We start from the raw sequence: 19,161 nt of genomic DNA on the forward strand, positions 1-19,161 counted from the left end.
ATTCGGGACAGGCGGGTTTGGAGTGAACCTTCTGTGACTCATTTAAGGCTCTGTTTGATGGTTTGTACTGCCCGGTCTGCCTGCCCATTGGAGGTGAGTTTAAACGGGGCCGATGTGACATGTTTGATCCCATTGCGGGTCATGAATTCTTTAAATTCGGCACTGGTGAAACATGGCCCGTTGTCACTGACCAGTATGTCAGGCAGGTCGTGGGTGGCAAACATGGCCCTCAGGCTTTCAATGGTGGCGGTGGCGGTGCTTCCCGACATTATTTCACATTCAATCCATTTTGAAAAAGCATCCACCACCACCAGGAACATTTTACTGGGAAACGGGCCTGCATAGTCGCCATGGATCCTTGACCATGGTCTGGAGGGCCAGGACCACAAACTTAGTGGTGCCTCTCTGGGCGCGTTGCTCAACTGAGCACATACGCTGCATTGCAATACACAGGACTCTAAGTCAGAGTCGATACCGGGCCACCATACGTGGGATCTGGCTATCACTTTCATTACTATACCCGGGTGTGTGCTATGGAGATCCGAGATGAACGTCTCCCTGCCCTTTTTTGGTAGCACTATGCGGTTACCCTACAACAGGCAGTCTGCCTGAATGGTCGGCTCATCCTTTCGATACTGGAATGGCTTGATTAACTCTTGCATTTCAATGGGGATGCTAGCCCAGCTCCCATGCAGTACATAGTTTTTTACTAGGGACAGCAGAGGATCTTGGCTGGTCCATGTCCTAATCTGGCAGGCCGTGACAGATGATTTATCATTTTCAAACGCTTCCATGACCATCAACAAGTCTGCGGGCTGTACCACCATCAACAAGTTTGCGGGCTGCGCCATTTCCACCCCCGTGGTGGCCATGGTAGCTGACTGAGAGCAGTCGCACAGTTCTCGATGCCTGGCCTGTGGCGGATGGTATAGTTATACGCTGATAGCGCGAGTGCCCACCTTTGTATGCAGGCTGAGGCATTAGTATTTATCCCCTTGTTTTCAGCGAACAGGGATGTGAGGGGCTTGTGACGCTCGCGGCCTTCCGCGAGAGGTGGGCGCCGGAGGGACTGGAGTGCATCATCACCCCCGGCAACCAAATTTTAATTTGATTTTATGTTTTAAAATTTAATTTGTTTTAATTGCCGGTGTTTTTAGTGTCCCCCTCCCCTTTTATAGGGGGCACTTGGAGAAAAAAAATATGATTTTAGTGCCCCAAAAAAAAAAGGGCCTTGAAAATGTTTGGTGTGTCCCCCAGATTGGAGGGCACTTGACTTAACTGTTTTTGTTATCCAACCAAAAGAGTTGTGAGGGGCTTGTGATCAGTTTCCAGCTCAAATTTGAGGCCAAACAGGTACGGATGCATTTTCTTTACCCCGAACACACACACTAATGCCTCTTTCTCAATCATGCTGTAGGCCCTCTCGGCCTTAGACAAGCTCCTGGAAGCATAGGCAACAGGTTGCAACTTCCCCGCAACGTTAGCTTGTTGTAATACACACCCGACTCTGTACAACGACGTGTCACATGCTAGCACAAGTCTTTTACACGGGTTATACAATACAAGTAGCTTGTTGGAGCATAAAATGTTTCTGGCTTTCTCAAAAGCAATTACTTGTTTTTTTCCCTATACCCAGTTCTCACCTTTGCGCAGTAACACATGCAGGGGCTCTAAAAGGGTGCTTAACCCCGGTAGGAAGTTACCAAAATAGTTGAGGAGTCCCAGGAACGACCGCAGCTCCAAGACGTTCTGTGGCCTGGGCGCGTTCCTGATAGCCTCTGTCTTGGCGGCTGTAGGCCGAATGCCGTCCGCCGCGATCTTTCTCCCCAAAAACTCCACTTCTGTTGCCATGAAGACGCATTTCGACCTCTTCAGCCGCAGCCCTATGCGATCCAGTCGCTGGAGGACCTCCTCCAGGTTTTGTAAGTGCTCGGCGGTGTTCCGACCCATGACCAATATGTCGTCCTGAAAGACCACCATGGGTGGTACCGACTTGAGTACGCGCTCCATGTTTCTCTGGAAGATCGCTGCAGCCAACTGAATTCCAAACGGGCATCTGTTGTAGATGAACATCCCTTGTGCGAGTTGATGCAGGTGAGGCCCTTCGAAGATTCCTCCAACTCCTGTGTCATGTAGGCCGAAGTCAGGTCGAGCTTGGTGAATATCTTGCCTCCTGCCAGCGTCGCAAATAGGTCGTCTGCCTTAGGTAGCGGGTATTGGTCCTGTAGCGAGAAACGATTAATAGTAACTTTATAGTCGCCGCAAATCCTGACCGTGCCATCACTTTTGAGTACTGGAACAATCAGGCTGACTCACTTGCTGAATTCCACTGGGGGGATGATGCCCTCGCATTGCAGCCTGTCCAGCTCGATTTCCACTTTCTCCCTCATCATGTGAGGTACCGCTCGCGCCTTGTGGTGAATAAGCCGTGTCAATGGGACCAAGTGGATCCGCACCTTCGTCCCGGAAAAGTTTCCAATGCCTGGCTCAAAAAGGTAAGGAAATTTGTTAAAAACCTGGGTACATGATGCCTCATCGACATGTGATAGCGCTGGGATGTCATCCCAGTTCCAGCGGATTTTGTCCAGCCAGCTCCTTCCAAACAGTGTGAGGCCATCGTCCGGGACAATCCAGAGTGGCAGTTCATGCACCGCGCCCTCGTAGGTGACCTTGACCATGGCGCTGCCCAGGACAGTGATAAGTTCTTTGATGTACGTTCTTAGTTTCGTGTGGATGGGGCTCAGGGCTGGTCTGAGTACCTTGTTGCACCATAGTCTCTCAAACATCTTTTTACTCATGATGGATTGGCTAGCGCCAGTGTCCAGTTCCATGGCTAAGGGAAAGCCATTCAGTTTTACGTTTAGCATTATAGGTGGACATCTCGTCGAAAATGTGTGCACCCCCTGTACGTCAGCATCTGCCTCCTCTCTCTGAGGCTCAAAATTGCTTTGATCCACCATGGACTGATCTTCCTCTGCCACGTGGTGGTTAGCAGGTTTTGCAGAGCTTGCAGCTCGTTTGCAAGCTCATTGGAGGTGCCCCATTGTTCCACAGCTCTTGCAAACATACCCTTTGAAGCGGCATGAATAGGCTGAATGGGAGCCTCCACAACGCCAACAAGGTGTGAATTGCCTTGCATTCATCCTTTGTTGGGGACTCTGAGTCATCTGGGTCACCTGAGGCCTGCTGGCAGTTGCAGACTCGTGGGTTCTGCCCTGTACATTTCTGCTCGCAAACACAGTTCCAGTTAATTTATGAACATTGCTAGCACTTGTGTGCTGAGAGATTTGTTTGGTGTTATCACTGGTGGACATAAACGCCTGTGCTATCACAATGGCCTTACTGAGGGTCGGTGTCTCTACAGTCAAAAGTTTTCGGAGGATGGTCTCGTGGCCAATGCCCAGTACAACAAAGTCTCTGAGCATTTGCTCCAGGTAGCCATCAAACTCACATTGTCCTGCAAGTCGCCTTAGCTCGGCGACGTAGCTCGCCACTTCCTGACCTTCAGATCGCTGGCATGTGTTGAACCGATACCTCGCCATCAGCACGCTCTCCCTCGGCATAAGATGCTCCCGAACCAGTGTACACTGCTCCTCAAATGACTTATCTGTGGATTTCACCAGAGCCAGAAGATTCTTCATGAGGCTGTAGGTCGGTGCGCCGAAGACTGTGAGGAGGACCGCTCTCCTTTTTGCAGCGCTTCCTTCTCCGTCCAGCTCGTTGGCTACAAAGTACTGGTCTAGCCGTTCGACTTAGGCTTCCCAGTCCTCACCCTCTGAGAACTTCTCCAGGATGCCCACAGTTTGCTGCATCTTTGAGTTGGATTCGTATTCTCGTCGCCAGTTATTGTGTTCCTAACACAGATGAGGCTACACACAGGGAGGTTAAAGTAACAGTGATCTCAGTCTTTAATAAGACACTCCAGAGTGAGGAACAGGCCTTAGGGGCCGGCTTATATACAGTGCTCCCAAGGGATGCTGGGATCCCTTGGGACTTCAGGGGATGAGCTCCCTGGTGGCGGAACATGGGAGTGCATGCTTTACAGATACACAACACCACCTCCATCAGAAGAGACATAAGGCTAGCATCAACAAAGCACAAATAGATCAAAAAGAGGTGGTGTACCTGGGACAAAATATCTCCGAAGGAAGCAGGGAACTCACCCAGGACAGGACTGAAGCCATTCGAACCGCCAAACAACCCATTACTATTCAGGAACTCAGTTCATTTTTGGGCTTGTGTAACTTTAACCGAAGTTGGGTCAACTCATACACACAGCTTGCCCAGCCGCTAAATGACCTTTTAAAGGGAAAATGGGCATCAAAAGAAGCCATCACCCTCACGGAAGATCAAGAAAAAGCCTTTGCCAGTCTCAAAAACACATTATGTTCGGCACTGGCTCTGGGGATCCCCAATAATGGGAAGCCATTTACCCTGTTTGTCCATGAAAAAGGAGGATATATGACAGCAATCCTGCCGCAGGAACATGGGGATCAATTGAGATCTATTGGGTACTATTCGGCAAAATTAGATGCAGTAGCCCTCGGATGGGGAAGTTGCCTGAAGGCTAAGGAAGCCACCTGTCGAGCCGTAATGGTCACGGCGGGCATAGTCTTTGACCAGAAACGGACTATCAAATGCCCTCACACCATGCACACCCTGCTGTCTATGAATAGAGTATCCCAGGTGACGTCAGCTCGATGGACTTGATGGACAGCAGCTTTGGAAGCTCCCAACCTCCACATTGTCCGAGCAAGCCCAGTTAACCCTGCAACTATGGGCCTGCTGCCTGAGGAAGGAAAGTATGGGGAGGAACATGACTGCGTAGAAATTCTAAGAGAAACAGAGGAGACTGCCCTAGTGGCGGAGGAACCTCTGCTCAATCCAGACATCATCCTCTTCGTGGACGGCTACACCTATGTTGAGAAGGGCATCAAAAGAGCAGGGTGGGCAGTTACAACTTTACATGAGATTGTAGGGAAAGGCTGCCTGCCCACGGGAACATCAGCCTAGCATGCCGAACTGCGAGCCTTGTCGGAAGCATGCCGAACAGCAGAAGGACAGACAGCCAATATCTATACGGATTCACGATATGCTTTCGGAGTCATTCATGACTTTGGTCAGCTATGGCAGAAAAAAGGATTCCTTACCACCACCGGTACACCTATACGGAACGGAACAGAGGTCAGAGATCTACTGGAAGCCATGCAATTACCTCGGGAAGTATCCATTTTAAAGTGTAAAGCCCATACAAAGGAGAATACCATGGAGGCACAGGGGAATGCCCTAGCTGATCAAGCAGCCGAAGAAGCCGCATCCCAAGGCGCTTCCCCAGGAGAACCGACACGAATATGTAAATTGGAAGTACGTGGTCTGACACAGGACCTACAGACAATGCAAGGAGAATGTTCTCGGGAGGAAAAATGGACATGGATGGAGTCAGGAATGAAGCTATGTGAAGACGGCATGTGGAGGCAAAGAGATACCAATAAGCCGGTGGCGCCTCAGTCGCTGATGCCTTTTCTAGCTCAACAGATCCACTCATGGGGGCACCTGGCTCCACAACAAATGACGGCGCGGTTTCAGAGAAGCTGGTGGGGTCGGGGGTTTAAGAAACACGCCCAGCTGGTAGCGGATCGTTGTGTGATCTGCCAGAAAAATAATCCCGGACCCACGACGGTAATGCCCCAACTAAGACCCCCCGCCCCTGCCGGGACATTCCAGGACCTGCAGGTCAATTATATATCTCTCCCTCCATGTCAAGGGTATACCGACGTTCTGGTGATCGTCGACCAATTCTCCAGATGGGTAGAGGCCATCCCAACCAGAAGGGCTATGGCTACCCACACTGCCAAGGTTCTGTGCAAGGATTATATTCCCCGATGGGGGGGTTCCGAATAGTATTGACTCCGACCAAGGAACCCATTTTACGATTGCTGTTTGCCAAGAAGTTTGTAGGTTACTGAACATTACGTGGAACTTACACTGTCCTTATCACCCACAGTCATCCGGGCAAGTAGAACGGATGAATCGAACTCTGAAACAACGACTTGCCAAATATCACCAGGAGGGAACTCCAAAGCCCCAGGCACTACCAATAGTGTTGTGTAGCGTCAGGGCAACCCCAAATAGAACTACAGGTCTGAGTCCATTTGAAGTAATAACAGGAAGACCCATGTCATTGCCAGGAAACATTGATTTGCGAAAAGCAGACTGTCATTTGATGAGTGACATTCTTAGAATACTGCCGAAACCTAACAAATGTTATTAGTTCTGTTTCCCAACAGGTATCGACAGCCTGGGGCGATCCACCAGAAGGAGGACATGACATTGTCCCAGGAGTCTGAGTCTATGTGAAGAAAATACATAAGGAACCTCTGGGTGCCAAGTGGGAAGGACCTTACCAAGTGTTACTGACTACCCAGTCGGCTGTTAAAGTCCAAAGGAAGAAGGCTTGGATTCACGCATCACACGCTAAACAAGCACCCAGTGACTGAAACTTTTAATCTAATAAGGACATTTACTCTTGACAAAATGCCTAAATTCAGTATGATACTGTCTGTATGTATGTTAGGCATCTGCCTACCCTCGACCATCCAACCCTATACACCTAAGTTAGTGAAAAGGGAATTACATGTGAACACCTTTACGTAAGGAAGCCAATGTCTCCAGTTGTTGGATATGTGCGCATGTACCCATCCATTCAGAGGGAGGCATCCCCTTGAGACCTATCCCCTGTAATGTATCAGAAGTAAGGGACTGGTACCTCTCCGGACTGTTAGAGAGAAGGCGCTTCCCAAATAATGTGGCCAATAAGGAGGAATTAAAGAAGAAAATGAGGGAAACCCGTGAAGCCTTTAATTCGGCAGGTTATAAAAACCGCTTTTGTGGGAGTTACCAGCCCAATTATAACTGGACCCTAAAGCCCCCGTTCTTGGTCCTCACCAACACCTCAGGGATAGGAAGACCACAAGGGCCGGTATGTCTGATTAGAAACCAAACCGGAGGGCAAGAAATGGGGTACAGTAATTGTTCCCAGTATTTCAATGTAACTCCTGGCGCTAACACCAGCTTTCTGTCATTCTAGAACCTTACGGGCGAGAAGAACTTCACCCAAGAGTGGTATCCTGAGGCGGTAGCTCGCTATACCACCTATAATGGTACCTGCTTTATTTGCAGCCACAGGGCTTATCCCTGGCTGCCAGAATCTTGGATAGGATCTTGCTATTTGGGTTATGTTGTACCCTACATCAGTCATTCGCCTCCCTGCCAGTGGCACCTCATCAACAGCGGGTGAAACGGGCCATCACGGAGGCTGAGAGATTCTTGGCCATCCTGGTCCCATGGTATGGAACTGCCAAACTGGCAAGGGAGTCTATCAATATGGCATCTGTCCTGGAAAAGGTAGCCAATGATACTGCTGACGCGCTAACTAAAATAAGCGCCAACATGGTAGCCATTCACCCAACAGCCCTACAGAATAGAATGGTGCTTGACTTTATCCTAGCTGAAAAAGGTGGTACCTGTGCCCTCATCGGAAACGAATGTTGTACCTACATCCCAGATAGCTCCGAGGATATCACCAACTTGGCGGAACATATTAAAAAGGAGGTAGAAAAGCTTAAACAGCCCCCAACACCCACCTTGTGGAATTGGGCAACTGGATGGTTGGGCTCGATAGCGGGCTCCGTGATGCAAGGGCTGGTTTTATTTTTTGTTGTTATTGTAGTGTTGTATTGTTTGTTTATGTTGATCAGATGCTGCTACAATCAAGCAACTATGGCCACAGCTCCACAACTAAGACGCCTCAAGGATTCCTGTAGGCCCTCTTTGCACTGCACTGGAGCTTGTTATGTTTAATGAAAGAGCATGTATTGTTTGCTTATCAGATCAGATTCACTTAAGGAAGAATCAAAGGGGGGATTGATGGGGAATAGGCAAACTATGGCTCGCTGAGTGTGACAGGGGAAAACCACTGTCGGCAGTCAAACTGTGTACATGCACCAGCAGGCCAATCACAGTATGACAACACAGACTTGCAGACCAATAGTATGCGGGGGGTGGGGGGGGGGAGGTGTGGGTGTGCGCTACTAATGTAAACTGCATAAATGAAGCTGACCAAGAACCACATTTTTGTAATGGAGATCTGAAGATGTAACGAATACATGCTGCAATAAAGTTCACCTGAATCTACCACCGGACCCCGAATCTCATTAAGAATGAAGAGATCTAACAGTCAACTTTAAAAAAAAAGGTTTTCTTTAGTCTCTTCAGGTCAAGTACTATTCTGAATGAGAGGTTAAGTGATTGATCTGCTCACTGGCCACTACAAACAGTATTCTCAAAGCACCTGTCTATGAAACTGGGAGAAAGTCAAGGATGAATCCTTTCATTTTCCATGTGGGAATTGCTTGGCCTTTCCTTAGCACGCCAACCCCCATCCCCCCACCCCCTCCCCCCAAACCCCCAGCACTCCACATGACAATGCAATTAAGATTCCTATTTTAAAACTTTGGAGAATCATAGGTACAAATTTGATCCTGCAACTCTGTGGCATAGTGTCACTCTACTAGAGCTCATTCTTGGCCATGTAAATGTAAGGAGTTGGCACACGGAGGTTGATCTATCAGGAGCTGAACTATAGAAGCGCCAAATGTAAAATGCCTATTTATGTCTAAACTCACACAGAAATAATAATGGCCCTTGGGTGAGGGACCCCACCAGGTGACAACGCCTTCAGGAGGAGAGGGGAGGGGGAAAACTTGGAAGAAAAAAATGTGAATAACATGATTTAAACTGAATTCCCAATTGGTACAAACTGTCACTTTCTTGCTTTATTTATCAAAAGTAGTAACACATTGATATTGTGAGTAGATGAACTGAAAGTTAAAAACTTTGATGTGACTGTAGCTGTCTTTATACTGCTCATGCCACTCGCTCCCAATATACAGGTCTTTTGCAGCTGGAAGCATCTCCAACCTGAACCTATTGGATTTGTTAAGACTGGCAATCAAGGAGACTGATTTTCAGTGGGTTATCCTTACTGCTACTGGTCTTCATGGCTCCAGTAAACATACTGTTCCAGTTGCAGTGTCATTTCCTTGTAATGGTTTCATAATGCAGTATTGTGACATCAGTATGCAAATGCTCATAACGAATAACTTAATAATTGCAATCAATTGTGTGGGCAGACGCATGCACTACATGCTGGGATCCAGTTTCAAAGGTTGCATGGAGACTCATACACTTAAGTCACTCTTCTGAGACCTCACCAGCAATATAAAAGAAAAAAAGAAAGACTTGCATTTATATAGCACTGTTCACAACCTCAGTACATCCCAAAGCACGTTAAAGCCAAAGAAGTACTTAAGTAGTCATTGTTGCAATGTAGGAAATACAGCAGCCAATTTGCATACACCAGGGTCCCTCAAACAGCAATGAAATAAATGACCAGATCATCTGCTTTGGGTATTGGTTGAGGGATGAAAGTTAGAAAGAAAAAATAAAGATTTACATTTATATAGCGCCTTTCATGACCACCGGATGTCTCAAAGCACTTTACAGCCAATGAAGTACTTTTGCAGTGTAGTCACTGTTGTAATTTGGTAAACGCGGCAGCCAATTTGCGCACAGCAACTCCCACAAAAAGCAATGTGATAACGACCAGATAAACTGTTTTTGTTATATTGATTGAAGGATAAATATTGGCCAGAATACCGGGGATAACTCCCCTGCTCTTCTTCGAAATAGTGCCATGGGATTTTCTACGTCCACGTGAGAGAGCTGACGGAACCTCAGTTTAACGTCTCATCCAAAAAATGGCACCTCCGACAGTGCAGCACTCCCTTATAACTGTACTATAGTGTCAACCTAGATTTTTGTGCTCAAGTCCCTGGAGTGGAATTTGAACCCACAACCTTCTGACTCAGAGGCGAGTGTGCTACCCACTGAGCCACAGCTGACACCAGAACATCAGGAGAACTCTCCTGCCCTTCTTCAAATAGTGCCATGGGATTTTTATATCCCCACGTGAGGGCAGATGGGACTTCAGTTTAATGTTCCATCCAAAAGATGGATGCTTACATATACATTTGACCAATCACATACCTTTATGTGAGTGCGTGATTATAACTTGTGGCTGTTCACACTTTTCTTCAATCTAGAATCAATCCTTTGACCTCCACTTCCTACAATCCACAAAAATGACCTAAATGAAAGGATTAATAGCAGAAATTCGAGGTTAGCTGATGACAAAAAATAGCCTTGGTGAACAATATTGCATCGAGAGGAAATCTACAGAAGCTCAGCAGCTAAGAAAGAAGCAGCTTGTTTTTATACAGAGCCTTATCAAGTCCTCAGGACATCCCACTGCACTTCACTACCAATTAATTGCTTTTGATGTGCAGTCACTGTTATGTAGGCAAATGTGACACCCCACAAACAGTAAGTAAGATGATTAACCAGGTAATAATTTTTTTGGTGGTGTTGATTGAGGGAAGAATGTTAGCCTTGTCAACGGGAGAACTCCCTGCTCTTCGTTGAATCGTGTATGTAATTATTTTAATTTCCCATGTCAATCATCCTATCTAAGTGGCATTGCAAATATATTACCAAATGATGTGTAATTTTATTCTGTGGCTAACACCCACTATGACAAGGATGCTGATTAGCGATAGAAACAGCAAGGTAAATGCCAAAAGCAGTATTAGAGCTAAACATATTTTCAAATACCGAAAGAGCAGTTGACCTTCCAATTAGACACCATACAAAGGAACATAAGGATTCGAGTTAAGGTTATCACTTTAAGGAAAATAAAACCTGGTATAGTTTGCTCTTGGATGTCAACAACAGTTACTAAAATTCTTCATAATAATAACCATATGGACCAATCAGGTTAAATATATCTTTAGACAATATTTTATTGCTATACCATCGTTTTGCTCCAATTTAATTCCTTGAAACAAGTCCTAGGCACCTGAAATTGGATACAAATATCTGAAAGTACAAACATCTGAAAGCCGACAAACTCGGATCTGAGTCCGTGCCGGATTTTAGATTTTGCCTGATTTCGGACCTTGCTGTTGGCGCTCCTCACCGTCCACCGATTCTCGCCGCCCGCGGCCCCCCGGTGCTGCATTTTTTACCGGTGTCCTCGTCCCTCGCCATCTTGGCCGCCTCAAAAATGTCCGGTTTTCGGAATTCCAGATTCGGGATGTTGTACCTGTACTACACGTTTCTGATTTCTAGATTGAATAGTGGCCAGAAGCAGTATCTCAGTCCCAGGATTGCCACTGATTCTATCCCTACCCTAGCCACTCTGTCAGGCTGAACCAGATCATTCACATCATTGGTATTCTGTTTGACCCTGAACTGAGCTTTAAATCGCACATCTTTTCCATCATAAAGACCACTTACTTCCACATCTGCAACCTTCCATCTTATATACTCTAATGCTGCTGACATCCTTATACATAATTTTTTTTATTGTAGACTTAACTATTCTAATACTCTCCATACCAGCCTTTCAAGGGAATCAATGGCTATGGGGATAGGGAAGGGAGGTGGAGTTGAGGTAGAAGATCAGCCATGATCTTATTGAATAGTGGAGCAGGCTTGAGTTGCCATATGGCTTACTCCTGCTTTTATTTCTTATGTTCTTATGTTCATCCTCTACCCACCATAAACTCCAGCTTATTCAAAATTCTGACACATGTCTCACACTAAGTCCCATTTACCCATCACATCATCACCGATACAATGGCTTCCTATCCCACAATACATTACATTTCAATTCCTTGTACTTATCTGTAAATCCTTCAATGTTTCTGCAATTTACTCCAGTCCTATAACCTTTCGCAAACACTCCACTTATCCTCTCTGACCCCCTCTGCACCCCTCACTCCCTTTGCCCTAACATTTGGCAGAGCCTTCAGCCACCTTGCTACTACAGGAACTCACTTTCTAAATTTGTCCACCTCCTTTTCCACTTTTAAAAACATTCTCAAAATGCATTTCTTTGACCTAGCTTTTGATCACCCCACATAATCTCTCTTGGCTCAGCATGCATTTCCTTATGCTTATTTGTGAAGTGCCTTACGACATTTTCTTGATGCTAAAGGCACGACATAGTTGTATTTGTTCTTGTTTTATTAAAATATAATAGATTTGTGATATATTTAGATTATTACATTCACAATACCTACGAAACACAATTGTTGCATTTGAAAGAGTAAAGAAAAAGCAACGAAACACTTCAAGATTTAATATAGGATAAACTGAGGTAAGTGGATTACTGTGTATGTCAAAATGAAGATTGATAGGTGATATGATTAATATTCATAAAACTATGATAGAAATAAATAAAGTAATGGAAAGATAGTGATTATTTCTGCTGAATAGGAAATATATAATAACATTGCATTTATATAGTTAAGAAGCAAATTGATAAATGAGGGCTTAAAAGTTTCTTGTTAAGTTGCTAATGTGGAAAGCAGACAAATCAATTTCTCCTAGGCCTCTGACCAATGCTACTTGTAAACTGCCAGCTTCTGATTTCCTGCTTGTAGGAATTATCTCACCTCTACTCAGACCCTCTCCCTAATAGCAAGACTATAATTGAGAACTCGCCATCTGGAGAGTCCTTGGAGTAATCCCACTATTTTATGATAAAGAACATAAGAACATAAGAAATAGGAGCAGGATTAGACCATTTGGCCCCTCGAGCCTGCTCCGCCACTCAATAACATCATGGCTGATATGATCATGGACTCAGCTCCACTTCCCTGCCCGTTCCCCAAAACCCTTTACTCCCTTATCACTCAAAAATTGTGCCCTCCTCACAATTTGCTTTCCTACCCATCTTTGTATCATCAACAAACTTGGCTACATTACACTCGGTCCCTTCATCCAAGTCATTAATATAGATTGTAAATAGTTGAGGACCCAGCACTGATCCCTGTGGCACCCCACTAGTTACTATTTGCCAACCAGAAAATGACTAATTTATCCCGACTCTATTTTCTGCTAGTTAGCCAATCCTCTTTCCATGCTAATATATTACCCGCAACCCCATGAACTTTTATCTTGTGCAGTAATCTTTTATGTGCCACCTTATCGAATGCCTTTTAGAAATCCAAATACACCACATCCACTCGTTTCCCCCTTATCAACTCTGCTCATTACATCCTCAAAGAATTCCAGCAAATTTGTCAAACATGATTTCCCTTTCATAAAACCATGCTGACTCTGCTTGATTGAATTATGTTTTTCCAAATGTCCCGCTACTGCTTCCTTAATAATGGTCTCTAATAATGATACAGCATGACTGCATGCCACAGCATACCCTATTATCCTTTAGATTCTTATGTTGTTTATATCTTTACAAAAGTATGATAATACCTAAGTTTGAAATATGATTTCAGACCATAATGTGACTGCCTCAACTCTGATACACTGGCGAATACTTGCTAGCAAATGGGCTGAAGTGATAATACAAACTATAAGGTCATTTTAGTTTTGTTGGAGTTTAGGAATGTTTCCAATTCTGTACTGATGCATGTGCGTGTGTGAGGTGGTAGGGTTGCCAAATGTTTGGATATATTCCAGGAAGTTTCAGCACATGATCTCTCGCCTCCAATCGTCCCACCATTGGTGTCCCGACATGTCCATTCTCGCAGCACACCTTTCCACACGTCTTGGAAAGTGAACAGACACTTGAATGATTCTTGACTGTCAGTCATACAACCTTGTTTTCACTCACCAATATTGTTATAATAAACAAAAGTTTTCAAAGAAAATTAAAATACACACAATTTATTTTAATGATTTTTCTCCCAGGGTGCCTCCAAGCAGTGTCCGGGTGAACAATCTTTAATTCCTGGAGACTCCAGGAGAATGCTGGAGTGTTGGCAACCCTAGATGTGGAAAGAGACAATAATCACCCTGTAATGTTTTATAATTAAATAATTTACTTAAGTGAAAATACTAATTGGATGAGAAACATTGAATTTCATTGATTAGAAAAAATATTTTGTAAATATGCAAATCTATACATTATTTCTTCTGATATTGATAATTTTAATGTACCAATGACATTAAATGTATTTCACCTTATGCAGTTACAGATTATAATACAAAAGCAAAATATTGTGGATGCTGGAATATGGAATAAAAACAGAAAAGGCTGGAAATCTCAGCGGGTCAGGCAGCTTCTGAGGAGAGAAAGCAGAATTAACATTTCTCTCATCAGAACTGGAGAGTGTTCAGAAAGAACACATTCTTAACAAGCATTGAAAGGGGGAGGGGAAGAAAGAACAAAAGGAAGATCTGAGATACGGTGGAAGGCAGGAGAGATTAGAGAGACAAAAGGGATGATGGGCCGAATTGAAATGGTAATGCCAGGAGATAGAAAAACATTAGTCAAGATGGCGGAATAATGACCAGCTGCCATTAGAGACAAGGAGAAAAAAATAAACAGGCTCGGGTAGGGGGAAGAAAGAGAGCCAAGGATTGGCAGCGGTTACGCTCTGAAATTGTTGAACTCGACAGGCTAATGGGACTCAAGGTAGACAAGTCCCCTGGTCCTGATGAAATGCATCCCAGGGTATTAAAAGAGATGGCGGAAGTTATAGCAGATGCATTCGTTATAATCTACCAAAATTCTCTGGACTCTGGGGAGGTACCAGCGGATTGGAAAGTAGCTAATGTAACGCCTCTGTTTAAAAAAGGGGGCAGACAAAAGGCAGGTAACTATAGGCCGGTTAGTTTAACATCTGTAGTGGGGAAAATGCTTGAAACTATCATTAAGGAAGAAATAGCGGGACATCTAGATAGGAATAGTGCAATCAAGCAGACACAGCATGGATTCATGAAGGGGAAATCATGTTTAACTAATTTACTGGAATTCTTTGAGGATATAACAAACATGGTGGATAGAGGTGTACCGATGGATGTGGTGTATTTAGATTTTCAAAAGGTGCCACATAAAAGATTACTGCAGAAGATAAAGGTACGCGGAGTCAGAGGAAATGTATTAGCATGAATAGAGAATTGGCTGGCTAACAGAAAGCAGAGGGTCGGGATAAATGGATCCTTTTCGGGTTGGAAATCGGTGGTTAGTGATGTGCCACAGGGATCGGTGCTGGGACCACAACTGTTTACAATATACATAGATGACCTGGAAGAGGGGACAGAGTATAGTGCAACAAAATTAGCAGATGACACAAAGATTAGTGGGAAAGCGGGTTGTGTAGAGGACTCAGAGAGGCTGCAAGGAGATTTGGATAGGTTAAGCGAATGGGCTAAGGTTTGGCAGATGGAATACAATGTCGGAAAGTGCGAGGTCATCCACCTTGGGAAAAAAAACAGTAAAAGGGAATATTATTTGAATGGGGAGAAATTACAACATGCTGTGGTGCAGAGGGACCTAGGGGTCCTTGTGCATGAATCCCAAAAGGTTAGTTTGCAGGTGCAGCAGGTAATCAGGAAGGCAAATGGAATGTTGGCCTTCATTGCGAGAGGGATGGAGTACAAAAGCAGGGAGGTGTTGCTGCAACTGTATAAGGTATTGGTAAGGCCGCACCTGGAGTACTGCGTGCAGTTTTGGTCACCTTACTTAAGGAAGGATATACTAGCTTTGGAAGGGGTACAGAGACGATTCACTAGGCTGATTCCAGAAATGAGGGGGTGACCTTATGATGATAGATTGAGTAGACTGGGTCTTTACTCCTTGGAGTTCAGAAGGATGAGGGGTGATCTTATAGACACATTTAAAATCATGAAAGGGATAGACAAGATAGAGGCAGAGAGGTTGTTTCCATTGGTAGAGGAGACTAGAACTAGGGGGCACAGCCTCAAAATACGTAGGAGCCAATTTTAAAACCGAGTTGAGAAAGAATTTCTTCTCCCAGAGGGTGTGAATCTGTGGAATTCTCTGCCCAAGGAAGCAGTTGAGGCTAGCTCATTGAATGTTTTCAAGTCAAAGATAGATAGATTTTTAACCAATAAGGGAATTAAGGGTTACGGGGAAAGGGCGGGTAAGTGGAGCTGAATCCACGACCAGATCAGCCATGATCTTATTGAATGCCGGAGCAGGCTCGAGAGGCTAGATGGCCTACTCCTGTTCCTAATTCTTATGTTCTTATGTTGAGTCCAGAAGGTTGTAAAGTGCCTAAACGAAAGATGAGGCGCTGTTCCTTGAGCTTGCGTTGAGCTTCATTGGAACAGTTTAGGAGACTGAGGATGGAGAGGTCAGAATGAGAGTGGAGTGGGGAATTAAAGTGACAGGCGACTGGAAGCTCAGGGTCAAACTTGCGGACTGAACGGAAGTGCTCCGCAAAGCGGTCACCGAATCTACGTTTGGTCTCCCCAATGTAGAGGAGACTACATCATGAGCAGCGAATACAGTATACTAAATTGAAAGAAGTACTTTTGTCTCTCTAATCTCTCCTGCCTTCCACCCTTTCAAAGACCTTCCCTTTTGTTCTTTCTTCCCCTCCCCCTTTCAGTGCTTGTTAACAATGTGTTCTTTCCGAACACTCTCCAGTTCTGACGAAGGGTCGTCGACCTGAAATGTTAACTCTGCTTCCTCTCCACAGATGCTGCCTGACACTGTTTTTATTACACGTTACAATATATTGGAGCAGTTTCAGCAGAACAGCTGTTTTTTTTTCTTCAATGAAACTTTGGTTCCAATCCAGAAAACACAATAAAAAACAATCCAAAATACTAAGTGTGAAGTCCCTCATCCTGTATTTTAATGAATTTGCCCGGATATCCGTGGACTAGGAGAGGCTCTGCGCACCAAAGCTGTAGGGATACGTCAAAAGACATTTAAACAACATGCCCAAAGGTGTGAGGCTATGAGGCTATGTAATAAAAAGTCATGTTGTCAGCTTGAGGGGGGAAATAGAGAGAGAAGAAATCGAATTAAGAAACTGACACTTAACTTCATACCTTGATCCAGGTTCCCCTCCCATAGTGCTAGTGAAATTGAAGGATTGATGAGTTTTAATACTCAATAGAACATTTGTAAAGTTTAGAGTACTTTTGAAATTCTTTAGTTCCAAAATAACATATAGATCTTATTGAAAGGATAGTATCTGAAGCAAAAAACAAACCGAAGGGTAGAGAGAAAGGGAAAATAAATGGCAAATCGGAGCCCAGGGAATGGCTCGGGCTTGTGCGGCCGACCTTTCGTTCTCTCTCCTCCAATGTTTGTGTAAAAAGGAAGCAAAAATGAGAGATTTATCCAAAGTTGCAGTTAACATTATATCTGGTCCTACAGGAACCCCAGTGCTGTGAGTATCATAAGAACATAAGAACATAAGAATTAGGAACAGGAGTAGGCCATCTAGCCCCTCGAGACTGCTCCGCCATTCAACAAGATCATGGCTGATCTGGCCGTGGACTCAGCTCCACTTACCCGCCCGCTCCCCATAACCCTTAATTCCCTTATTGCTTAAAAATCTATCGATCTGAGACTTGAATACATTCAATGAGCTAGCCTCAACTGCTTCCTTGGGCAGAGAATTCCACAGATTCACAACTCTCTGGGAGAAGAAATTCCTTCTCAACTCGGTTTTAAATTGGCTCCCCCGTATTTTGAGGCTGTGCCCCCTAGTTCTAGTCTCCCTGACCAGTGGAAACAATCTCTCTGCCTCTATCCCTTTCATTATTTTAAATGTTTCTATAAGATCACCCCTCATCCTTCTGAACTCCAACGAATAAAGACCCAGTCTACTCAATCTATCATCATAAGGTAACCCCCTCATCTCCGGAATCAGCCTAGTGAATCATCTCTGTACCCCCTCCAAAGCTAGTATATCCTTCCTTAAGTAAGGTGACCAAAACTGCACGCAGTACTCCAGGTGCAGCCTCACCAATACCCTATACAGTTGCAGAAGGACCTCCCTGCTTTTGTACTCCATCCCTCTCGCAATGAAGGCCAACATTCCATTTGCCTTCCTGATTACCTGCTGCACCTGCAAACTAACTTTTTGGGATTCATGCACAAGGACCCCCAGATCCCTCTGCACTGCAGCATGTTATAATTTCTCCCCATTCAAATAATATTCCCTTTTACTGTTTTTTTTCCCAAGGTGGATGACCTCACACTTTCTGACATTGTATTCCATCTGCCAAACCTTAGCCCATTCGCTTAACCTATCCAAATCTCTTAGCAGTCTCTCTGTGTCCTCTACACAACCCGCTTTCCCACTAATCTTTGTGTCATCTGCTAATTTTGTTGCACTATACTCTGTCCCCTCTTCCAGGTCATCTATGTATATTGTAAACAGTTGTGGTCCCAGCACCGATCCCTGTGGCACATCACTAACCACCGATTTCCAACCCGAAAAGGACCCATTTATCCCGACCCTCTGCTTTCTGTTAGCCAGCCAATTCTCTATTCATGCTAATACATTTCCTCTGACTCCGCGTACCTTTATCTTCTGCAGTAACCTTTTATGTGGCACCTTTTGAAAATCTAAATACACCACATCCATCGGTACACCTCTATCCACCATGTTTGTTATATCCTCAAAGAATTCCAGTAAATTAGTTAAACATGATTTCCCCTTCATGAATCCATGCTGTGTCTGCTTGATTGCACTATTCCTATCTAGATGTCCCGCTATTTCTTCCTTAATGATAGTTTCAAGCATTTTCCCCACTACAGATGTTAAACTAACCGGCCTATAGTTACCTGCCTTTTGTCTGCCCCCTTTTTTAAACAGAGGCGTTACATTAGCTACTTTCCAATCCGCTGGTACCTCCCCAGAGTCCAGAGAATTTTGGTAGATTATAACGAATGCATCTGCTATAACTTCCGCCATCTCTTTTAATACCCTGGGATGCATTTCATCAGGACCAGGGGACTTGTCTACCTTGAGTCCCATTAGCCTGTCCAGCACTACCCCCCTAGTGATAGTGATTGTCTCAAGGTCCTCCCTTCCCACATTCCTGTGACCAACAATTTTTGGCATGGTTTTTGTGTCTTCCACTGTGAAGACCGAAGCAAAATAATTGTTTAAGGTCTCAGCCATTTCCACATTTCCCATTATTAAATCCCCCTTCTCATCTTCTAAGGGACCAACATTTACTTTAGTCACTCTTTTCCGTTTTATATATCTGTAAAAGCTTTTACTATCCGTTTTTATGTTT

At 44.7% G+C, this 19,161-nt stretch overlaps 1 protein-coding gene across 7 annotated transcripts in view; it reads right to left on the reverse strand.

Annotated features, from left to right (window-relative positions):
- tent5c (terminal nucleotidyltransferase 5C) overlaps positions 1-19,161 on the reverse strand; it is a 48,957-nt gene that overhangs the window by 20,641 nt on the left and 9,155 nt on the right. For 3 of the 7 annotated variants that reach the window (XM_070893500.1, XM_070893505.1, XM_070893503.1), the window contains exon 2: positions 10,108-10,207. The exons of 2 other annotated variants lie outside the window; for them this stretch is intronic. The gene's annotated coding sequence lies outside the window, so the exon portion shown is untranslated. Of the gene's footprint in view, positions 1-10,107; positions 10,208-13,809; positions 13,914-19,161 lie in introns of all 7 variants that reach the window. 2 more of the 7 variants (XM_070893502.1, XM_070893501.1) reach the window with 1 other exon arrangement.

This window comes from Pristiophorus japonicus, chromosome 11, assembly GCF_044704955.1.
Source record: "Pristiophorus japonicus isolate sPriJap1 chromosome 11, sPriJap1.hap1, whole genome shotgun sequence".
NCBI classification, from domain to species: Eukaryota; Metazoa; Chordata; class Chondrichthyes; family Pristiophoridae; genus Pristiophorus; species Pristiophorus japonicus.